The following is a 10,662-nucleotide window of genomic DNA, read 5'->3' as shown; positions in this document are numbered from 1 at the left end:
TACGAGTTTGTAGTAATGCCCTTCGGATTGACAAACGCTCCAGCAGTGTTCATGGATTTGATGAACCGAGTATGTCGTCCCTTCCTGGACAAATTCGTGATCGTGTTCATAGATGATATACTCATCTATTCTAGAAACCAGGAAGAACACAGCCAACATCTCCGCCAGGTTCTGGAAACATTAAGGGCAGAGAAACTTTACACAAAATTTTCCAAGTGCGAATTTTGGATTCGAGAGGTGGATTTCCTAGGACACGTAGTAAGCAAGGAGGGAATACACGTGGATCCCTCGAAGATCAAGGCAATAGAGAATTGGACGATTCCAAGAACCCCTACAGAGATCCGGCAATTTTTGGGACTCGTCGGGTATTACCGAAGGTTCATACAAAATTTCTCCAAGATTGCCAAGCCACTCACCACACTAACTCAGAAGAATGTGACCTTCGACTGGGGAGAAAAACAAGATGCCGCATTTCAAACGCTAAAACGAGCATTATGTAGTGCGCCCATCCTAACCCTGCCAGAAGGGACGGAGGACTTCGTGGTCTATTGTGATGCATCAAACCAAGGACTCGGGTGTGTCCTGATGCAACGAGGGAAGGTCATCGCCTATGTCTCAAGACAACTAAAGACGCATGAAGTGAACTACACAACGCACGATCTTGAGCTAGGACCAGTCGTCTTCGCTCTAAAGATATGGAGACACTACCTCTACGGCACGAAATGTACGATCTTCACTAACCATAAAAGCCTTCAACATATCCTCAACCAGAAAGAACTCAACATGAGACAAAGACGGTGGGTAGAACTACTAAGTGATTACAAATGCGAAATTCGATATCACCCCGGAAAGGCTAATGTAGTGGCTGATGCACTCAGTCGGAAGGAATACTTAGGTCGCCGAGTGAAGTCCCTAACTATGACGATCCATTCACACCTGTCCACACAAATCAAGGAAGCCCAAATAGAAGCCTTGAAATCCGAAAATGTGGCAGGAGAAGCCCTAAGAGGAATGGATAAGAACCTTGAAACCAAGAACGACGGAGTTCGTTATTTCACGGATCGAATATGGACACCAAAGTTTGGTGGATTCAGAGAAATCGTCATGGACGAAGCCCATAAAACACGATACTCCATACATCCTGACTCCGACAAGATGTATCTCGACCTCAAGAAGTTGTACTGGTGGCCGAACATGAAAGCCGAAATTGCTACCTACGTGAGTAAATGTCTGATGTGCGCTAAGGTCAAAATAGAAGACCAAAAGCCTTCGGGGTTATTACAACAACCAGAAATACCCGAATGGAAGTGGGAGCGGATAACCATGGATTTCATAACCAAGTTACCTAAAACGACAAGCGGACTCGACACCATTTGGGTAATTGTCGACAGGTTAACTAAATCAGCACATTTCCTACCGATCAAAGAGACGGATAAATTGGAGAAGTTAACAAGGACATACCTCAGAGAAATTTTACGACTGCATGGTGTGCACATATCCATTATCTCGGACCGAGATAGTAGATTCACCTCAAGGTTCTGGCAGTCGCTACAAAAAGCTTTGGGCACAAGACTAGACATGAGTACCGCTTATCACCCACAAACCGACGGCCAGAGCGAGAGAACCATACAAACCCTAGAAGACATGATGAGAGCTTGCGTAATCGATTTTGGCAAAGCATGGGACACACATCTACCCTTGGTTGAGTTCTCGTACAACAATAGCTACCACACCAGTATCAAAGCTGCCCCGTTCGAAGCCCTCTATGGCCGCAAGTGTAGGTCACCTTTATGCTGGGCCGAAGTGGGGGACACACAATTAGCAAAAGGACAAGCAACTGACAACACACTTACTGGGCCAGAAATCATAAGGGAAACTACGGAGAAGATTGTTCAAATCCGAGAACGTCTAAAGGCATCAAGGGATAGACAAAAGAGTTATGCAGATAAGAGACGAAAACCCTTGGAATTCCAAGTTGGTGACCGTGTCCTACTAAAAGTCTCGCCTTGGAAAGGATTAATACGCTTCGGAAAACATGGGAAACTGAACCCCAGATACATCGAACCATTCGAGATCCTTGCTAGGATCGGTCTAGTGGCTTACAAACTTAGACTACCTCAGGAACTCCACAACGTACACCCTACCTTTCACGTATCAAACCTAAAGAAGTGCTTATCCGATGAGACCCTTGTCGTGCCTCTAGACGAAATTACAATAAATGAAAACCTCCATTTTGTAGAGGAACCAGTAGAGATTATGGATCGGGAAGTCAAAAGAACTAAACAAAGCCACATACCTATCGTAAAGGTCCGCTGGAACGCCAAGCAAGGACCTGAATACACCTGGGACCGAGAGGATCAAATGAAACAAAAGTACCCGCATCTTTTTCCTAATCTGTAAACTCTATGTTATATTACATTTCGGGACGAAATTCCCTTAACAGGGGGATGATGTGACAACCCTATATTTTCCAAAAGCATTGTAACGCTCAAAAGTCAAATACAACTAAATTAACCTTGAAAATAAAGTATTCAAATATCTAAGTTGGGATGCATCAAATACTAGATAACGTGTCAAGGTTTCCGAAAACATAAAGAACGCTCAAAATCGAGTTATATTGAAGAAATTATAACCACTCGTATAATTACGACACGCCGTTAAAACAATTATTTGACGTAAAAAGTTTGGTGGATTCAGAGAAATCGTCATGGACGAAGCCCATAAAACACGATACTCCATACATCCCGGTTCCGACAAGATGTATCTCGACCTCAAGAAGTTGTACTGGTGGCCGAACATGAAAGCCGAAATTGCTACCTACGTGAGTAAATGTCTGATGTGCGCTAAGGTCAAAATAGAATACCAAAAGCCTTCGGGGTTATTACAACAACCAGAAATACCCGAATGGAAGTGGGAGCGGATAACCATGGATTTCATAACCAAGTTACCCAAAACGACAAGCGGACTCGACACCATTTGGGTAATTGTCGACAGGTTAACTAAATCAGCACATTTCCTACCGATCAAAGAGACGGATAAATTGGAGAAGTTAACAAGGACATACCTCAGAGAAATTTTACGACTGCATGGTGTGCACGTATCCATTATCTCGGACCGAGATAGTAGATTCACCTCAAGGTTCTGGCAGTCGCTACAAAAAGCTTTGGGCACAAGACTAGACATGAGTACCGCTTATCACCCACAAACCGACGGCCAGAGCGAGAGAACCATACAAACCCTAGAAGACATGCTGAGAGCTTGCGTAATCGATTTTGGCAAAGCATGGGACACACATCTACCCTTGGTCGAGTTCTCGTACAACAATAGCTACCACACCAGTATCAAAGCTGCCCCGTTCGAAGCCCTCTATGGCCGCAAGTGTAGGTCACCTTTATGCTGGGCCGAAGTGGGGGACACACAATCAGCAAAAGGACAAGCAACTGACAACACACTTACTGGGCCAGAAATCATAAGGGAAACTACGGAGAAGATTGTTCAAATCCGAGAACGTCTAAAGGCATCAAAGGATAGATAAAAGAGTTGTGCAGATAAGAGACGAAAACCCTTGGAATTCTAAGTTGGTGACCGTGTCCTACTAAAAGTCTCGCCTTGGAAAGGATTAATACGCTTCGGAAAACATGGGAAACTGAACCCCAGATACATCGGACCATTCGAGATCCTTGCCAGGATCGGTCCAGTGGCTTACAAACTTAGACTACCTCAGGAACTCCACAACGTACACCCTACCTTTCACGTATCAAACCTAAAGAAGTGCTTATCCGATGAGACCCTTGTCGTGCCTCTAGACGAAATTACAATAAATGAAAACCTCCATTTTGTAGAGGAACCAGTAGAGATTATGGATCGGGAAGTCAAAAGAACTAAACAAAGCCACATACCTATCGTAAAGGTCCGTTGGAACGCCAAGCGAGGACCTGAATACACCTGGGACCGAGAGGATCAAATGAAACAAAAGTACCCGCATCTTTTTCCTAATCTGTAAACTCTATCTTATATTACATTTCGGGACGAAATTCCCTTAACAGGGGGATGATGTGACAACCCTATATTTTCCAAAAGTATTGTAACGCTCAAAAGTCAAATACAACTAAATTAACCTTGAAAATAAAGTATTCAAATATCTAAGTTGGGATGCATCAAATACTAGATAACGTGTCAAGGTTTCCGAAAACATAAAGAACGCTCAAAATCGAGTTATATTGAAGAAATTATAACCACTCGTATAATTACGACACGCCGTTAAAACAATTATTTGACGTAAAAAGTAAAATCTCAATAATGTGCATTTTAGCCTTAACGAGTGAGTTCATACCCCTACTTTTCAATTCTTTTTCATGTTTTAGGGGGGGGGGGGATACAAGTACATTACACGTTAAAGTATCCTTTTATAAACATAAATGAAATTTCTATCTTCGAATATCGATACAAACATCTTATGTATACAAGAGCTATTATGTCACTAAGTTATCTCTACTAAATGGAACATACTATCTGAAAAACTATAATGGGTATAGTTAACAAGTCAGTCCTACATTTTACATATACATCTTGAAAAACGAAACACTTTCAAAAGAAATAAGGTCATTTCATTGTAAATCTACTTATACTAGGCAATGTGAGATATTCAAACTTCAACGTACATTTTTGTATGCATTTCAAGTCCTGTATTATATACCATAATCTCTTGGAAGGAGAGCGTGATACTTGTGTATAGATCTATACGGGATTGACAATCCCGCACCTAAACTACTAGCTATAGTTAGACCGGCAGGTCTGGGGTGACAAATGTCATAACACTGCAACACCTGAAGAATGTTGTTGCAGGCCGTCAGTGTCAATAGCATGGTTATAAAACTCACATAAAAAGTATAAAACAAGATTGATTTACGGGATTCATATGTGCATTGCAGTTTTCTACATTATTTTTCATACAAAGTTGTTTTTATCATTCAAGTATAAAAGATACTAACACATTCCAACTTTGGAAACTTTTGAATCATCTTACAAGAAAATATTGGACTTTCTGAAAACCTCGTTTACCAATTTACTACCAAAAAGGATATACTTTTCAACTCGAAACACTCATGAACTCACCAACTTAATTGTTGACACTTTTCAAAACCACTTGTATTTCTCAGGGAATCAGTGATACAGGTAACTACCAGCTTTTGGGAGAAGGAACACTAAGGATGTTTTTATTATTGAACATTTAACATCATATTGTAATATTCTTTTGATAACATGTATAACGCAACAATATAGGTTTTCATTTTATATATATGATGGTTGTGTTACTTTCTTTACAATATTCAATTGTTGTGATACTACGTGAAGTCATCCACCCCCGAATGTTTCCGCCATTCTGGTTTGGGGGTGTGACATCTTAATTGTTGAATAAAATCCAAGATCCTCGGAAGCATAACTTCATCTCGTGTATACAATCAAGTCTGCACCTTCCCGTGATCCTGAGAAGTACCGAAAACACATAACACGTAACACTGTAAGCACAAAGCTTAGTGAGTTCGCCAAAATACCACACATATAACATTAGCCACTCTAGGCTAGCTCAATACGACCCTCCGGTCAATGAATCTCAGTGGAACCCTCTGGTTCCACAACTCAGGTGGACCCCCTGGTCCTATCCTAAAATGCACAGAATAATATACGACAGTAATTACAAAACATAATGCAAGTTATCCTATATCTCAGCATAACCACATAAGATCAACATATACATAGATTACCATAATAGCATAAGTCACAAAGACAATATGCATGATAACAAGTATCATAGTATAATAATTAAGACCCTCTGGTCAATCAAGTACCGAGACCCTCTGGTCTATAATATACTACACTGACTGGACCCTCTGGTCCCATCTCAATACTACACAACATAACATAAGCATAAATCACAAAATACATATCCTCACATATCTCAATATAACACATAAGACCTACAGTCGCACAATGACTACGACTCAAGTAATATAGTGAGAAGGCTCACCTCGGATGGCGAACAAATCCTATCAATGTTGTTGTTGCACTCCGGCTTCTAACACTAAGCCAAACCCATAATTAAACCCATTAGGATCTAAGACCAACCTTCACATTATTAGGTCTAAATATGGTCCACCAATATGGTCCATAAATAACCCAAGCCCAATGGGCCCACTAAGGTCCAATACCAAATTGGTCCACAAAAGTCCACTAATAGTCTAATTATGGCCCAATTTTCTAAATTGGTCCCAAACCCACATATGGGCCTTACCCTAAGCCCATATAAATATTCTAGTCCACATGATTGCTCTTGGATGACCCATTAACAACCCAATAGAAAGGCCCAACTCAAGGCCCAAGCAAAATTAGGGTTTTCATAAAAAATGACGATTAGGGTTAAGTTTTTATCACTTAACCCATTAAGCACTTAACCCATTAAGTCCATTATTCCACTAAGCCATCACACAATAGAATCGGCATGAGTCATAACTTCAGTCCACTAGTCTAAACGCAGGTCCCAATAGGCCCAAACCATCAAACCCCAAAATTAGGGTTTTCCAAACCCTAATTAGGGTTTCTAGCCCAATAACCATCCAACTAGCCTAGATCAAGCATTTGGGACGATTAGGGTTCACTATGCCAAGCACCACCCACTACCACCTCAGGTAGTGGTGGTTAGTGGTGACTCACGGCAGCGGTGGCCACCTCACGGTGGTGGTTGTGGGTTTTCCGGCCACGAAGACACGCATACAACCTCCAAAATACCGAAAATAGGGAAAACACTAGATTATACACCCATATGCACACCCATAGCCACCACCATGGTGGCTGGTGGTGATGGAGGGTGGCAGAAAAAAATAATGGTTGGCAGCCACCACCTCACAGTGGTGGTGGTGGCAGTGTCTTTGATTTTCCACCATACAAACCCATGAACAGGTTCATAGGTGCGATTTGAGCCCACAAACATATCCAACTTAGCCTTATGGGCGGCAGACGACAATTTAAGGCGTAGCAGAGGTGATCCAAGGCCACCGACGATCATAGTCGCTGCTCACGTCATCGCATACATAGCAGGAAGAAAAGAGAGAGGGAGTAGGTTCACGATTGGACTTACTGAGCGATTCCGATGCCTCCCAACTCACGCACGATGTACACATCATGCCTCATAGTCCTCGGTGGTTCTTTCTGGCTTCACATCCCATCTCCAACAGCAGCATGAGGCGACACTCAACAGTAGGGTAGCAGGCGGCACATTGCCTTGTCTGAGTAGCGTGGAGGAGGGATAGATGGCGGTTGGGAACTCACATGCGGTGCGGCGGATGAATGTTTTTGCTCATGGTGACGGACATAAGCACCGGGTATAACCCGTGTTTTATTAAATTTTTGGGGTTATACAAGATCAGCCCCTCCTCACCATATATTCTTCAACTTTAATCCAATATTTCCCTTTAAACCCCTGATTCCATAAATTCATTACAAGTTAGGTCCAAAACTTACCAAATTGCCCCATGACTCAGAAATATTCACAAATTGACTCCGGAATTTACCATTTAGCCATTTTTTCCGAAAATTTATTCGATTTAAGTCCCAATAGTTTACCAAACAGTCCACGCCCTCATAAATATTCACAAATATCTTCGTAACTTACATTTTTAACCCCCAACTTCTAAAATTGTACAATTAACTCCCCGAGATCAACACCTTGCTAAATTATTCCGAATTTAAGGCTATTACTCATTTATTAATTTCACATATTGATTTATTTAATAAACGGCATGTTATAGCAGGTCAAGCACCTCTCAACATACCAGGCGATATCTGTCTTCATGCATGGCCACTAATAACTCAATCTCAGGTCCCAATACAACTTGGTGGCCCCCAGATGAATAGATAAACGAGACTTATGAGCCTCTTCCAATACAATCTGTCTGACCCCACTAGACATAGGAATCCACACCTGTCCAACGAGTCAACAAACCCCGACTACTCGACAAGAATCTGGTAATCTTACCCCTGATTTTCTCAATCTTCCAATTCTCATCTCGAACACCCTCAGCCTGAGCCTTCCTAATCAAACCCACAAGTGGAGAATCCATATATATCCTCATACATGTTATCGGAATAGAAGATCCAGTCAACTAGCGACTCAGAGCATCCATCACCACATTCGTTTTATGTGGATGGTAAAGGATCTCGCAGTCGTAGTCCTTAACTACGTCCATCCACCTACCCTGCATCATTTTCAGTTCTGGTTGTTCCATAATATGCCTCAAATTCTTGTGATTTGTGTAGATGTTACAACGGACCCCATAAAAGTAATGCCTCCAAATCTTGAGAGTGAAAACCATCGCTCCCAACTCAGGATCATGTGTGGGATATCTCGTCTTATGCGGCTTCAGCTGCCACGACACATTAGCTATGACTCGTCCTCTCTGCATGAGGACTGCTCCTAAGTCAGTGATGGATGCATCACAGAAAACTACAAAATCCTCAAGTCCCTCCGGAACGGTCAAGACTGGGGCCTCGCAAAGTCTCTTCCGAAGGGTCTCAAATGTTGATTGTTGCTCAGAGCCCCATCAGAAATCCACCTCTTCCTCCTCAGATGAGTAAGGTGTACTACGATCTTGGAGAAATCCTGAATAAATGTCCGGTAGTACCCTGCCAACTCCAAAAATCTCCTGATATCCAAGGGAGATTTTGGAACTTCCTAGTGTATCACCACCTCGACTTTGGCCGGATCGACCAAAATCCCATTTGGTTAATGAGGTTTACAAGGAACTGAACCTCTCAAAACAAAAACTCACACTTCAAGAACTTAGCATAAAGCTGTTCTCGCCTCAAAACCCCTAGAAGCTCGCGAAGATGCTTATCATGCTACTCTTTGGTCATCGAATACACCAAGATATCATCAATAAACACGATGATTGAGCGATCGAGCATCGGCCTGCATACCTGATTCATCAATTCCATAAACACTGCAGGCACATTGGTGAGCCCAAATGGCATTACCACGAACTCATAATGCCCATAACGAGTCTGGAACACGATCTTCTCCACGTCCTCCTCTCACACCCTGACCTGATGGTACCCAGACCTCATATCTATCTGGGAAAACCAAGATGCTCCCTGCAATTAATCAAAGATATCATCAATCCGTGGAAGGGGATAATGGTTCTTCACCGTTAAATTGTTCTCCTTATAATCAATGCACATTCGGTGCGAACCATCCTTCCTCTCGACAAAAAGAATCGGCACTCCCCACGGAGAATTGCTCAGATGGATGAATTGCTTGCCTGGAAGCTCCTACAACTGAGATGACAGCTCCTGTATCTTAGGCGGTTCCAATTGGTATGCTGCCTTGGATATAGGAGTTGCACCTGGCATAAGGTCAATCTGGAACTCAACCTGCCTCTTAGGAGGCACTCTGGGTAACTCCTCCGGGAATCCATCAGTGTACTCTCTGACGACTGGAACATCTGAAACTGAAACCTGATCCTTGAACCACCTATCCACCACATATGCCAAATAACCCGCACACCTATGTTGAATATACTGTCAAGCCCTGGTTGCTAAACAAAACCCTAAACCCAGTTTGGTTCCCTCTCCATAAATAACCAGTTCTCCATCACTTGGGGTCCGAACTACCACATGATGACCCTCACAGTTGATCATGGCACTAAATCGACTCAACCAGTCCATATACATGATCACACAGACATCCCTCAAAGGAATCATAATCAAATCGATCAGAAAGGATACCCCGAAGATCTTTAGATCACATCCGTAATAAACCGAAGAAGCAGAAACCCCGTGTTCGTTGGCGATAGAAACTCGCAACGGACACTCCAACACTCCCATGGGCAAAGCAAACTCCCTACTAAAGGATCGAGAAACAAAATACTAACTCGCACCTGAGTCAAACAACACTAAAGCAGGCAAGGAGTTCACTAGGAACGTACCTAATAGAGGTCCAAACATATAAGCACGATACAATCATAAACAACAAGATAAAGGATAAAGACATACCAGTCACAACATCAGGTGCCTCTCTGGCCTCCTCAACAATGAGCTAGAAAGCGTGAACCCGAGCCCTCGGGAGCTCCGCCCTACCCTGATTCCCATCACTAATCCCCAACGTAGCTAGTGCGGGGGCCTACATCGGCTTAGCATCAAGCAACGGAAAATTGGTCCTCACATGGCCAACCTAATCACAATTGTAGAAAATCCTCATACTCTGAACCGGGGCTAACTGGCAACAATCCATCACAAAGTGCCCCTCCTTTCAACATTTATGGCACACACCACCGGATCGACAAGCTCCAACATGAACCTTCTCGCACTCCCACAAGTGCGGTCTCACTCTCCTCCAAACCTAGAATCGATGGCCTTGAACCGCTTCGGTGTCGGTTGCGACTATGTCGGGGCCTGTCTCTACTCCCTCAACTGTAGCTCTATCTCAAGCTAACGCCATCTGGCGGCCTCCTGTATCTCCAACAAGGTATCACACCGCTGAGTGGAAACAAACTACCTAATGTTTGTCTCGAGCATGATCACATAACAGGTCATCTGAGCCTACTCAAAAGCAAAGTCAGGGCAAAACATCACCCTCTCAGTAAACATCCGGGTGATCTCAGTCACCGA

This window comes from Lactuca saligna, chromosome 8 (genome assembly GCF_052625555.1).
Source record: "Lactuca saligna cultivar CGN05327 chromosome 8, ASM5262555v1, whole genome shotgun sequence".
Taxonomy (NCBI): domain Eukaryota; kingdom Viridiplantae; phylum Streptophyta; class Magnoliopsida; order Asterales; family Asteraceae; genus Lactuca; species Lactuca saligna.
The sequence above is the reverse complement of the archived record's forward strand: the minus strand, read 5'-3'. Positions refer to the sequence as shown.